This window comes from Gossypium arboreum, chromosome 11 (assembly GCF_025698485.1).
Source record: "Gossypium arboreum isolate Shixiya-1 chromosome 11, ASM2569848v2, whole genome shotgun sequence".
Taxonomy (NCBI): Eukaryota; Viridiplantae; Streptophyta; class Magnoliopsida; order Malvales; family Malvaceae; genus Gossypium; species Gossypium arboreum.
Genome location: NC_069080.1, coordinates 44,565,370 through 44,580,776, shown reverse-complemented (window position 1 = coordinate 44,580,776; position 15,407 = coordinate 44,565,370). Strand labels below are relative to the sequence as shown.

Genomic DNA, 15,407 nt, shown 5'->3' with positions numbered 1-15,407 from the left:
TGTGCGATAGCATGTTTACTTTATTAAATCTGTTTAGTCGGTTGAATTGGTATAGGGATATGTGCAAGAGATAAATGGAATTTTAATTAGTAAATATGTTCATAAGTTAGCAAATTACTGGGTTGCCGTGAATTTACTCATAACAGCATAAGCACGAATTTAATATTGCTAAGTTAAAAAGGTATAATTAATCCAACACAATTATATCATCTTGATTAAATCTTAATTGAAATCGTGCACTAGAACTCTTTTATTTTATTTAAATTTTTTTAAAATCTTAGTTTATAAATCACTCTTTTTAAACCAAAATCATTTTTACCTCACCAAAGTGTTTTAATTAATTTCATAAATATTGCTTTTTACAGTCCCTGTGGGTACGATAACTCGACATTTACTTGTCACTTTATTACTTGTTACAATTGTGTACACTTGCACATTTCCACCGTTCCAAGTTTTTGGCACTGTCACCGGGGACTGTTTTTTTAAAAAAAACATTATTTGTGAATTTATTTTTACATTTTGGTTCTTTTATTTTCCTGTTCAATTTTACTTAATTAATTCTTCTCTGATTATTTCAGGTGTTTATGAGTATTGACCGAATTATCGACTTACTCCCAATGGACCCTGAAATAGAACGAACCTTTTGCCAATGAAGAAGTCAAGTGAACGAGAGAAGGACTGAAGAGATGAATTTCGAGAATTTCAATCAAGGAAACGGAGCAAACCTTGCTCAAAATCCTATCCTTATTGCTAATGATAGGGATAGAGCTTTACGACAATATGCTGTGCCAGTTTTTAATGACCTTAATCCAGGTATTAGAAGACCTGAGATCGAGGCACAACAATTCGAGCTGAAGCCAGTCATGTTCCAGATGCTTCAGATAGTGGGCCAGTTCAGTGGAATGCCTACTGAAGATCCTCATCTTCATTTAAGACTGTTTATGGAGGTGATCGACTCTTTCAAGCTAGTCGGAGTACCCGAAGATGCATTACGATTAAAACTATTCCCGTACTCGCTGAGGGACAGAGCTCGAGCCTGGTTAAACTCACTACCACCGAACTCGATTTCTACATGGCAAGAGTTAGCAGAGAGATTTCTTGTGAAGTATTTCCTGCCTAGCAAGATTGCTAAGCTGAGAAATGAGATTATTGCTTTCCAACAAATAGATGATGAGTCCTTGTATAAGGCATGGGAAAGATTCAAAGAGTTATTACAAAAGTGCCCTCATCACGGAATTCTGCATTGCATCCAACTTGAGACATTTTACAATGGTCTCAACGCTCACATAAGGATGGTAGTAGATGCTTCTGCTAACGGTGCTATCTTATCTAAGTCTTATAATGAGGCTTATGAAATCATCGAGAGGATCGCCAGTAACAATTATTAGTGGCCAACCAATCGAGCAACGTCAGGAAGACGAGTTGCTGGAATCCATGAAGTAGACGCTCTCACTTCACTTGCATCCCAGGTATCTTCGATATCTTCAATGTTAAAGAATCTTACCACTAATGGGTCTAACAGTTTTGCAGCTCAACCACCTAACCAGTATGAGAATATAGCCTGTGTCTATTGTGGGGAAGGACATGTGTTTGAAGAATGTCCATCAAACCCAGAATCCATGTACTGCATAGGTAATCAGAACCAGAACCGAGGAAGGCAAGGGCTGCAATCCAACTTTTACAACCCATCGTGGCGAAATCACCCCAATCTTTCCTGGAGTAACCAAGGGGCTGGAGGTAGTAACAACTATGCCCAACCTAGACCAACCTAGCCGCATAGTTTTTCACAGCAAGTTCATAAACCAGTTCAGGCTGAATCATCCAATAGCTTAGAGAATTTATTGAAGGCATACATGGTGAAGAATGACGCCACTCTAAGGAATTTGGAGAATCAAGTGGGCCAGCTTGCTACTGAACTTAGGAACCATCCACAAGGTGCTCTACCTAGTGATACGAAAAATCTGAGAAATCTAGGGAAGGACCATTGTAAAGCATTAACATTGAGGAGCAGAAAAATGGTAGAGCCCAACATCATTGAAGCTGAAAAGGAGCATGCTGAAGCTCAAGATTCGGAAGAAGTTCAACCGAGTGTTGAAGTTCCTGTTCCACTAGAACTAGAACCTGTAATACCTGAAAAGGTAACCTCAGAACCAGCCAATTCTAATCAGCCAACCATTCCGTTAGCAGCAGAATTGCCGCCAAAGACAAATCAACCAGTACCAACTCCAGTATATAAACCTCCACCACCTTACCCTCAAAGACTCTAGAAGCAAAAATAGGAGGTCCAATTCAAGAAGTTCCTTGACGTACTCAAGCAACTTCATATCAACATCCCATTGGTTGAAGCACTTGAAAAAAATGCCAAATTACGTAAAATTCATGAAAGATATCCTATCCAAGAAGAGAAGACTTGGAGAATTTGAGATGGTAGCTTTGACGAAAGAATGCAGTGCATATCTTTAAGAAAAATTACCCCCTAAACTGAAGGATCCTGGGTGTTTTAGCATTCCATGCAACATTGGAGTAGCTTATTGTAGTAAGGCACTATGTGACTTGGGCGCAAGTATCAACTTGATGCCTATGTCGATATTTAAAAAGTTGGGGATAGGTGAAGTTCGATCTACTACGGTTACTCTTTAGCTAGCAGATCGATCCTTAGCACATCTAGAAGGGAAAATCGAGGACGTATTGGTACGTGTAGATAAGTTTATCTTTCCTGCTGATTTTGTAATTTTAGATTTCGATGCAGAAAAAGAAGTACCAATTATCCTAGGGAGACAGTTCTTAACAACTGGAAGGACACTTATTGATATGCAGAAGGGAGAACTTACTATGCGCGTTCAGGACGATCAGGTAACATTTAACGTTTTCAATTTAATGCGATTTCCTAACACAATAGATGATTGTTCTGTAGTATCCAACTTAGAGGATTTAATAATGGAGAAGGAACTCAAATCTGTTGAGGATCCTCTGGAAAGAATTTTGACATCAGACCCTCCAAGTGATGAAGAGGAGGGTAGAAACTTAGCTTTGCTAGAAGCTAATCAAAAGGGATTTAATCCACAATACCGTTTTGAATCTTTGGATTTAGAGGAAAGAGATTACACACAGTCGAAAGCATCAATCGATGAGCCACCTAAACTAGAACTCAAGGTATTACCCTCTCATTTAAAATATGTTTATTTAGGTGACGCTTCTACTCTGCCTGTGATTGTTTCAGCAGAGTTAACTACTGAGCAAGACGAGAAACTGGTCTTAGTTCTGAAATAATTTAAGAAGGCTATCGGATGGACCATAGCCGATATTCGCGGTATTAGTCCATCTGTATGCATGCACAAGATTATCCTGGAAGATGGTGAAAAAGGGATGATCGATGGACAACGAAGGCTGAACCCCATCATGAAGGATGTAGTGAAAAAAGAGATTATCAAGTGGTTAGATACGGGTATCATTTACCGTATCTTAGATAGTTCATGGGTAAGTCCGGTCCAGTGCGTACCCAAGAAAGGAGGTATCACGGTCATAGAGAACAAGAATAAAGAGTTGATACCGACTAGAACAGTTATGGGATGGAGAATCTGCATCGATTATCGGAAGCTAAAAAGGCAACTAGGAAGGATCACTTCCCTTTGTTGTTCTTAGACCAGATGCTGGATAGACTTGTGGGGCGAGATTACTACTGTTTTCTCGATGGATACTTAGGGTGCAACCAGATTATGGTAGCACCGGAAGATCAACACAAGACCACATTCTCCTGCCCGTACGATACATTTGCATTTAGACGCATGCCATTTGGTTTATGTAATGCACCTGCTACATTTCAAAGATGTATGATGTCTATTTTCACTAACATGGTTGAAAAATTTTTGGAAGTTTTCATGGACGACTTTTCAGTGTTTGGAGATACGTACGATGATTGCTTAGCCAATCTGGCTAAGGTACTTAGGCGATGCGAAGAGACAAACCTAGTCCTTAACTGGGAAAAGTTCCATTTTATGGTACGAGAAGGTATCGTTCTGGGGCATCGGATAACAAGACATGGGATTGAGGTAGACAGAGCAAAAGTAGATGTTATTGAGAAACTCCCAGCTCCAACATCTGTAAAGGGTGTTAGGAGCTTTTTGGGCCATGCCGGGTTCTATCGAAGATTTATCAAGGACTTCTCCAAAGTTGCTAAACCTTTATGCAAATTATTGGACAAGGACACGATATTCACATTTAATGAAGAATACTTAAAAGCTTTAAATGACTTGAAGAATCGATTAGTCACGGCACCCATAATTGTCACACCAGACTGGGACTTGCCATTTGAATTGATGTATGACGCAAGTGACTTCGCAATAGGAGCTGTCATGGGCCAGTGAAGGAACAAAGTTTTTCATCCCATCTACTATGCAAGCCGAACTCTGACAAGAGCTCAGTTAAACTATATGGTAACAGAAAAAGAGTTACTTGCTATCGTATTTGCTTTCGACAAGTTTCGATCTTATCTTGTAGGTACCAAGGTAACTGTCTATACAAACTGCTCAGCAATTAAATATTTACTAGCCAAGAAAGACGCTAAGCCGAGGTTGATCCGATGGGTACTACTACTTCAAGAGTTCGATTTGGAAATTCAAGATCGAAAGGGAGTAGAAAACCAAGTAGCAGATCACTTGTCTAGATTGGAGCCGCAAGAAGGGAATTCTCCACTTGTACCGATTCAAGAAACATTCCCAGATGAACATTTACTGACGGTAAGTCATGTCCATAATATCCCTTGGTTTGCTGATATTGCTAACTTTTTAGCTTGTGGTTTAATGCCGTATGATAAGACATATCAACAAAGGAGAAAGTTTCTTCACGATGTGAAGTACTATTTCTGGGAGGAGCCAGATCTGTTTAAAAAGTGTACAGATTAGATGATTAGGAAATGCATGGCAGAAGAAGAAATACCAAAGATTCTATACCGCTGTCACTCATCCCCAAGTGGGGGTCATTTCGGAGGAACTCGTACTGCAGCTAAAGTATTGCAAGCCGATTTTTTTGGCCAACACTATTCAAGGATGCATATGCATATGTAAAGAGTTGTGACCGATGTCAAAGAGTTGGAAATGTCACCAACAGGAATGATATGCCTGGAATAAACATCATTGAGGTCAAATTATTCGATGTTTGGGGTATTAATTTTCTTGGGCCCTTTCCTACGTCTTTTGGTCACAAGTATATACTGGTCGCAGTAAATTATGTGTCCAAGTGGGTTGAGGTAGAGGCATATCCGACAAACGATGCTAGGGTTGTGATGAAGTTTTTTCAAAAACACGTGTTCACAAGGTTTGGAACCCAGAGAGCCATCATTAGTGATGAAGGGTCCCACTCTGTGAACAAGTGGATAAAATGGTTACTAGACAAGCACGGGGTGAAACACAAGGTTGCAACGGCTTACCATCCGTAGACGAATGGACAAGCTGAACTGGTAAATAAAGAAATCAAGGGCATATTGGAGAAGGTATTTTGCCCGAACCGACGAGACTGGTCCAAAAGACTAGATGACGCTTTATGGGCCTACAGGACAGCGTACAAGACACCTTTAGGGATGTCACCCTATAGGCTAGTTTTCGGTAAAACATGTCATCTACCTTTGAAGTTAGAGCACAAAGCTTACTGGGCTCTTCGACGACTCAACTTAGATCCTAAGCTCGCAAAAGAAAGACGGATGTTCCAACTCAACGAGTTAGAAGAATTCCGAATGTTCTAATATGAAAATGCCAAATTACTCAAAGAGAGACTCAAGAAATGGCATGACAAACACATCCGGGTTCGAGAATTTGAAGCAGGTCAACAAGTATTGTTGTTCAACTCGAGATTGAAGTTCTTTCTAGGTAAGCTAAAATCACTTTGGTCCGGTCCATTTACAATTCACAGAGTCTACCCATACGGAGTTGTTGAACTCCAAGGTAAGAGAGGTAATTTTCAAGTTAATGCTCAGCGTTTGAAACACTATTGGGGGAATAAAACTGAACGGGATAACGTCTCGTTCATTTTGTCAGATATTTAATAATTTTCGTGTTTTATTTAATAAATAATTTAGGGTCTATTTTTCGGGTTTAGTATGTTTAAATAAATTCTGTCTAGGAGGTTGGAACTTAAGCGAGACCATTTGTGACCCCTCCAATCTTTCCGGAATTTATTTTAACATAATTTTCCAAGAAATTTTTCCTAATCAATAAAATAAATTTTATTTTTCAAATAAAAGGGTCAATTTGATCCAATTTTTAATTTGCAACTCAATTTTAATTTTCATTAAGTCTAGGGACTTAAATTGAATTATTTTAAAATTTGATTGCTCTTTTCAGAATAATAAAAACTAGATGCCTCTTTTGTAAATATTTTTAAAAGGGCTTCTAGAATAAATGTCTTTAGTTAAAAATGATAATTATTAATATATAATTATACCCATTATAATATATATTAATTATTATCAATTTTGGATTTTGTTTGATAAGTTTTGATAATAAGATGATAATCTTTAATATATAATTATATCTATTTATATATTAATCTTTATCAATTTAGCACGAAATTAGGATTTTATCTTTGTTTTAATAAATTAAATAGCAATTAATAGTTTAATATATGCATATATCTAATTATTAATTGTTGTTATCTTTATATAGGATTAGAATTTAGAATTTTATTAATTAATTTGTTTTAAGAATTTTACTCTAATATCTATTTCTTCCCCTATAAATACTACCCATCTTCCCGTTCACCTAACACTTAAAACCCAAAGCACCAAAATACCCAACTGCCGAAACCCCAAGCAGCAGCCTCAAGCGGTTGGCAAGACACGCCCAATTTATCGCCACGACGTCCCGCGACAACAGGCGCATTGCCTCGAGCGGCCTCGGACTCAGCTCGTACCAGGCCTTCACACCGTGCGCGGTACTTGCCCTCCGCACCATCCTGGGCGCGCTTGAGTCCCACTTGCTGTCGAATGCCCGTGTTGCTACTAGCCCTACTGTGCACCGCTGCTTCCACACGCACCACGCCTGCACGCCCTGGCTGCTTGTGCGGCATTCCTTTCCCATCCATCCTAAGCCACAAACCTCCAACCCTTCTTTTAAATTCCCATCTTTTTCTTCATTATTATTATTAATTCCTAGAGTTTTTATATTTTTACAAAAAAAGGTGGTAAGACCTAGTCTTTCTTAATTTTAATTTTAATTAATTAATTTTTCAAATCATTGAATTACTAATAATTTTTATTTAAATTTATTGAGAAACTAATTTTTCCATCTTATGATCAGGTTAAACATGCCTCGCAAGAGAACTCGTGCTTCCGCTCAAATTGATGAAACACAAAACAAATTCCACTGTGAAGAAGCCAAAGTGAGATACGAAAGTATCTTCAAAAACCAACAGATGCATCCAGAAAAAGGTTTCACTTTAAAGGAGAGCAACTACCGAGACTTTATGGCTCGTATTCTTCAAGTTGTTGAAACCCTAAATTGGGAGTTGTTTTGTGAAAAGAGACCAAGTGTGGATGAGGAACTAGTTCGTGAGTTTTATGCAAATTTAACTTCAAGCGAGATGATAGAAGTTCCAGTTCACGGAATCAAGGTACCGATAAATTCAAATGCTATTAATGAATTCTTTGAATTACCAGATCTCGAAAACGATGAATATTCCACATTGATGAGCAATATCAAGCCTGAAAATCTGCAAGAAATTCTTGAGGAGCTTACAGTTGAAGGTTCCAGTTAGAATGTGTCAAAACAAGGAACCCACACGTGTCGAAGAGAATACTTAACACCAATTGCAAATGTATAGTTTTATTTCATCTGTTTCAGCCTTCTGCTTAGCTCACAAGGGACTACAATTTCATTGGAGCGAATGGTCTTACTATACTCAATCTTAACAGGTAAGACCATTGATGTGGGAAAGATCATCCTAAAAGAAATTCGAAACTATGCTGCTAGACGTTCTGGCCCTACTTACTTCCCCTTTACAATAACTATTCTGTGCTTGAAAGCAGAAATTCTTGCTAATGTTAAGAAGACAGGGTACACCCAAGGCACAATTATAGATTGGGACCTCTACCGAGTAGCTGGAGACTCAGTTCTACAACAATGAGTTGAAGAAAGTGAAGAGCCTGAGGAACCTGATGAAGAAGAAGATCCCACGATGCAATCATTTGAAGTCCCTGATAAGGTGGACCCAATAGAGCCAAAAGATGAATCAGATGCTAGAACTTCAATGTTTCGAACTAAATCGTCAAGCCCAGACCTTTGAGATGAGCTATCAAAACTGATGGACTTAATGCAACTTATGCAATGGCAGCAACAAGCCTACTGGAGATACTAAAAAATAAGGGATGACTCGATGAGAAGTGCTTTTAAGAAAATATACAATGACCCATTTATTTTTGTGCCTGAATTTCCAAATTTCATATTCGAGCCATGGACTCCACTCTCGAAAAAGGAGCGAAGCATTCATGCAAAGGCAATAGTGATAGAGCAAAAGATGAGTCAAATACAGAAGAGTCTGCAAATAAATAAAGGGAGGATCTTGACTTTATATTATCTCTGTTCTTAGGTCATTTTAGGATTAAGTTTAATTAGGAATTTGTTTCTATTTTTTGCATAATAAAACAAGAGAGGAAAATCACTAATAAAATGTGAGCAAGTCACAAAACATAAAGTGTGGCAATAGATATATACATGTCTAAGATTGGATTTAGAAAGAGCTTGGTACTTAAGCAGTCAAATTGACTCACCTCCTCTTTTCTAAAATCCTACCTGGTGTATAGTATCCATTCACTTTAAACAATGAGGACATTGTTCATTTTAAGTTGGGGGGACCGAGAAATTGAATTATTTCCACTCAGGATAAAATTTTTTCTTTTAATTATGATTAGGATATGTTTTGTTCAGAAATTTGAATTCTGTTAAGTATACCTCAATTTAAGTATGAATAAAGTTCTATTATTTCAATAAATTAATATGTTAGCTTAATAATGACATGAATGTGTTTTTAAAAAAGCATGCAAATTCGTACCATAAAATTTTTAGTTCTTTAGGAAAGTTAGGTATGCATTAAAGTTTAAGTCTTTAGAATTGACTTAGTAAGTTTCTTGAGGCGAAATCCTAGGGAGGATGAAACGTTGGAAATGATTTAGGCAACTATTGTTTGTATCATTTGAGCCTTTCCAGCCCACCATGGTATATTTTATCCATTGAAACCCAACTTTGAGACTATATGGCCTGATTTTATTCCGACCCTTATAATAATTAGCCATTACTTTTCGCTTAATAATCTTAAAATTGTCCCAAACACTAAACTCGGTAATATTCTAGATGTTGTTTGAAAATAAGTTTGGGGGAGTTGACAAGAAGTATCAATTGCTCAAGAATTGCAGTACACAAAATAAGTGCTCGTGTTAATTGAAAAAAAAAAAAGCACATATATTTGAAAAAGAGCATATGAAAGTCAAGTTGGTGTATCAAAGGTAAAAACTCTGAAGGTTCAATTGACGCTGAGTCTAGGGTTTTTTTAAAACCAAAATTTATCCATCTTTCACTTACCTAGCCTAGCCACGTTACAACCTTGATAAAGACCTATTGATTCAAAGTCCTCATGCTACCTACATTAGTGGAGAGAAATTGCTACGATCAACATATGAAGACATAAGTTGAGCTTAATGATTGCAGCTTAGTCTCCAATAAAGGAATAAAAATCAAATTGGTAAGGATTAACATGTCTTTATTACAAAATCATTTAGTCTAAATTTTTCTATAATAATAAGTGGTTGAATTTTAGTTGAACAATATGCATACTTAAAGAGCGTAACTAACAGATTTCTTGTCTTTGAGCATAAGTATTTTAAGTTCATAATTTTGGGAAAAATGTTGTTCTGAAGGAATTTTTCAAAAGTGTTTCCGAGAGATTCTTTTCAAAATTTGTGCATTACTCGGGACGAGCAATGAATTAAGTTTGGGGGTGTGGAAACACAAAAATTTATATACTTTTTCATACCCAATTCTACTTAAATTCATGCAAATTCGGTTAAATTCTTGTCAAAAAAATAATTAAATATTATAAAATAATTAACTTATGTTAAAAATATGAAAATTATGAATTTTAATTAATTTTGTAGTTAATTTTGATTAATTTTGGTTATTTTTGACAAAATTACACAATTGGAGAAAAAGGGCCCGGTGAACACAGCGAGAAGAACAAAACTGAGAGCAATTTGAAGTATGGAGGCAAATTAATTTCCAGCCCAAGACAGTCCAGAAATGTGTATTAATTCATAATTAAATTAATTTTAATTTATTTCCTATTTAATTTAGGTTAAATGAATTAATTTTAATTAATTATAAAGAAATGGCCTAGTGAACTGCACTGGTTGAACCGGATGAAGTGAGCCGAACCAGCCACTAATTGGGCTGAACAGAACCATCCATTGCTGACCCAAATCAGTAAATTAGCTGATAAAATATTCTTGCAAAAAGGCCCTTGAAAAACCTCCAAATTACGTTCAAACCCCACCTTTATTTTAGGCTTTGTAGATTTGCCCTAGCCTATTTTTAGCAAGGTTGAAAGCTTCAACCTTGCCATGTGTGTGTCCGGCCATGGGAGGGCTCTCTTGGCTGCTGAATTTGCTATTTTTAGCAGCCCTCTTCAGCTATAAAAGCCACCCTATGCTTCCCATTTCAAATCATCCCTCAACGTCCCTCATTCTACAACATTCTCTCATCCTCTCTTCACTTCTCTCAAAGTTTCCTCTCCATTTCTCCATCCCATTTTCCCTTCCTCTTGTTCCGATTTCCTCTCTTGAGAAAGAGGTGTTCTTCAGCCATCTTGGGCAGCAATCAAGGATTCATAGAAGCCTTGCTCAGCGAAGACAACGGAGACTAAGAACGGAGCAACAGTTAAGCCGCAGAGAAACACTGGATTTGCTTTCTGTTCCCTTTCTTTTTAATTTCTGTTGTTTTTATGATGAACATATCTATGAAAAATATTTTTGTTGAAATGGTTATTTTAATCAATTTAGCTTGAATTTAATTCGTGTTGGGTTGATTATATTTTGCCTACTTGAATTATTAAAATAGTGTTTATGCTGTTATAGGCCTCAGTGAAATGCTTGATTAAGTAAAATCATGCTTAGGTTATCTGGCATTATAATTGTTTAGATAACTAAAGAATTAATTGTTTAAACAGATTGAAATTGCAATTAATGGACTCAGTACTTAATCAGTGCATGTTTAGTTCTTCTAAGGTAACTGAAAATTAAATTAGCATTGTATTTGGCGATACATATGCCTTGCATAACTTGCAAGATTGTTGTGATTAAATTGTTTCAAGGTATTGGTACTTTGTTACTTCACATAATCTTTTACATGTTTATTAAGTTGAATTAATCCGTTGAATCGACATAGGAATATGCGAGAGATAATTTAATTCAATAAGTATGTATGTGCGATAGCATGTTTACTTCATTAAATCTGTTTAGTCGGTTGAATTGGCATAGGGATATGTTCAAGAGATAAATGGAATTTTAATTAGTAAATACGTTCATAAGTTAGTAAATTACTGGGTTGCCGTGAATTTATTCATAACAGCATAAGCACGAATTTAATATTTCTAAGTTAAAAAGGGATAATTAATCCAACACAATTATATCATCTTGATTAAATTTTAATTGAAATCGTGCACTAGAACTCTTTTATTTTATTTAAATTTTTTTAAAATCTTAGTTTATAAATCACTCTTTTCAAACCAAAATCATTTTACCTCACCAAAGTGTTTTAATTAATTTCATAAATATTGCTTTTTACAGTCCCTGTGGGTACGATAACTCGACATTTACTTGTCACTTTATTACTTGTTACGATTGTGTACACTTGCACATTTCCACCGTTCCATGCCTCAAGTGTAGTATTTTTGCCTATGTTGACTTATAATTTTTTGAATAGATTGGTTAACAAAAAAAAAAATTTCATGGATTACATTAATAAACTTTGTATAATGTCTTCATGTGGCTTTTGTATGCAAGGCAAAATTGAAGCAAATATTGGCTCACTGGTTGTCTAATGTTTAAACTAATAATAAGCTGGATTGGTCAGATCGTAATATGAAAAGACAACTTATATTAGTAGACAAACCTAAACATGTCCTTAGTCTAATCAGAAATGAGCAAACTAATTGAAAGAATAATATGCCATCTATCAAGTCCAATTGGGGAGAAATGTAACATCTTGAAATAGGGCCTAGTCGGAATAATGGTTTCGGGACCACAAATCCAATGTTAAAATATTTGTTTTATAATTATTATGAGTTCTAGGATATGAAAATAAGCATGTGTTAGAGTTTCATTAAGAAATTCTAAGAATAATGTGTCCAATTCGAAATTAGGGACTAAATTGGATAAATTGTAAAACTTGGTTTCTAGAAGGAATTTGCATGAAATTGCTTTGAATTATAAACTAGAAGGTCTTCAATAGCAATTTTCCCAATTTCTAAGTTTTTGGACAAAAATGGGCATGCATAGAAAAATTTGGATGTTTTGTAAGGAGGGACATTTTGGTCATTTGGTAATAAACATAATAAAAAAGGGAAAAAGAAAGCCAAAATCAGCCATCTTCTTCCCCACAGTTGCTAAAATTCCTAGAGCTCCATAAGCTAGGGGTTTCAACATTTCAAGCTCAATAGTAAGTGCTCTCTAGCCCCATTTTTAATATTCTTTGTAATTTTGAAATCCTTGTAACATGCTTTATCCATTTCTACCCATATCTTAAGCTAGGGTTCATGTTTAGTAATTTACCCTTGCATGAGATGCTTGTGTTTTGATGATTTATTATGGAATATGAGAGTTTAAAGGATGGTAAACAACTTTTACTAGGTAGGTTTTCATGGAAATAGCTTAAAGGACCATTTTGTAAAAAGTATAAAATATGTGGTAGAAATGTGAAATAGAGGAAAATATAGGCTGGTATGAGCTTAGGATACATTTGGCTAGGCATGGGTGACCAAGCATTCCATTATACGAGCCTAGGCACTAATTTGTAAAAATGTGAAATGTTGGGGGCAAAGTGGTCATTTTGCCCAAAGGTAAAATGTAGGTCCGAAATGAATAGTATGAGGTATTAATAATTTATTTTTATTGATATAGACCTCGAGGAACCAATTTGAAATACGAAATACGAAACTGAAGCAATTACCAGGTAAGTTCGTGTAACTAGAAGTAAACTTTAAATATACTTGAAAATGCATATTCTTAAATATATGTTAATTTAGATATTGATTGCATGACAATCCATGAAATGTGGTAGTCTAAAATGAAAAAGATGACAATTGTCCCGGTTGAATGAAAAAGGGAGATTCGATTGGTAAATTCTTGTTTACATGACATGAGATCCTGCATGTGTTGCAAAAAGGGATTTAGCTCGGACGGGTAATCCGGTGATCTCAGTATAGTAAGGATCCAGCCCGGACTGGTGTTCCTTAATTGATCGAACCTCCCGATGAATATATGTGCATTGTGGATTTAGCCCTGATGGGTAATACGATTAAGGATTGAAATTAGCCTGGACTGGCATTTCAGTTTCGAGAGTATTGGAGTGATTGTCGTTGTAAGGGATTTATCCTGGAATGGTAATCCTGACAATACTCCTTAAATTTATGTTATGAGGGATTTAACCTAGATTGGTAACCCCGCTGTAAGAGTGAGGTTCACGGGAGTGTATATTTAAAATGGTCACTAGCATGACTTAACGATAAACGGGATACTCATCGAGATTTCCAAGAAACTCAACGGGACTATAATAAGACACGAGAATGGAAATGTTTGAATTGATGAGCTCACCTAAGATTAATGCCATATTGCTTGAGATGAAACTAACTTGATGATTGAGTGTATGTGATAGGGGATTTGTACTATGCATGTTTGGCATGAATATCTTTTATGGTTGTAAGCTAAATAACCGGTAAGTTTACCTTCCTGTTATCGAAACTTACTAAGCATGTTAATACTTACCCCCTTTCCTTTCCCTGTTTTATAGAGCTCGTAGACTCTTGAAGATTGGAAGACGATTGGAGAATTGTCAACACTATCATCTTATCTTGCTTTGGTATATATATGCCTTTACTTTGTTTCAATGGCATGCATAGGTATTTGGTTATTTTGTTATATGTGTCATTGGTTAGCCAATGTAAGGGCTTGAATGGTATACCTATTCATTTTGTATATGGCCATAAGACATGGCTCATTTTGATGTAGGTTGTAACTTACTAATTGTGCATGTTGATGTTTAAATGTTCTTGAGTGGTTAAATGTGGTATATCATGAATGGACATGTGGAATATGGCGAAATGACTTGGAGATGGCTAGGTCATAATTGACAATGAGTTATAAAATGAGCCAAGTCTAAATGTGTTTGCTGAAATGATAATCCCTAATACAAAGAGGATAACCTAGCATGTATAAAACCAATGAGATGAGGTTAACATGCAGTAGACCATTGAAGGTAGTTATTAGGAATATTTAGGCCCTTGTTAAATAGCATAAAAGCTCACAGATGTGTGTGGATGTTGAGGGTGACCATTGGCTTGGATTGTAGCCTCTAAAAAGGTCCACACGGATAGACACGCGGACATGTATCTAGGCTGTGTGTGACACATGGTAAGTTCCATGGCCATGTGGTACGGCCGTGTGTCCCTTGTACCTAAAAGTTTTAGGTCAGTATGCATGGTAGTAAACACACGGGCAGAGACATGGCCGAGTGTCTCAACCGTAGCACATAGGCATGTGTTTTGGCCGTGTGGCCCTAAAGGTATGATGACATCATAAACAGAATGCTCAGGTTTTTGGACATGGGCGACAACACGGGCGTGTCTAGCCAGTGTGAAGGACACAGGCCAGAGACACGGGTGTGTTCTCGGCCGTGTGATAACCACTGTTGGTTCGACATGGAAAATAAATTTGATTAATTCCATACGAGTAAGGGACACGGGCATGTCCCAAGCACATGGGCGTGTGCATTGCCTCTACATGGGCGTGTGAGGCTTAAACCTAGGAATTTTCCTAAGATTTTCTATAGTTTTCGGTTTAGTACCAGATTGATTTTAATGCATGTTTTGGACCTTGTAGGTCCATAGTAGGGACACTATGATGTTGTTTGAGTGGTTTTAATTTGGAACAAAATTTTTATAGCCTATGATTTTTCGAAAATGTCATATTTGCCCGTACCTTGTCCTCGATCTTGGGTACGGGTAAAGGGTGTTACATTTAGTGTTATCAGAGCTACGGTTTAATCAGTTCTAGGACTAACGTAGCATGTATTGAGTATAGCTATACATGCCATTATACAAGTTATAATAGTGTAACATCTCCTAATTGTATTTAAATATAGTTAATGTCTTCC

The 15,407-nt window shown here is 36.5% G+C and overlaps 1 non-coding gene across 1 annotated transcript; it reads right to left on the bottom strand.

Moving 5' to 3' along the window:
• Window positions 1-1,130: 1,130 nt before the first annotated feature.
• Window positions 1,131-1,237, bottom strand: LOC128285061 (small nucleolar RNA R71). Its single transcript, XR_008275476.1, has one exon. It is a non-coding gene; the product is annotated as a small nucleolar RNA R71 (small nucleolar RNA).
• Window positions 1,238-15,407: the final 14,170 nt, after the last annotated feature.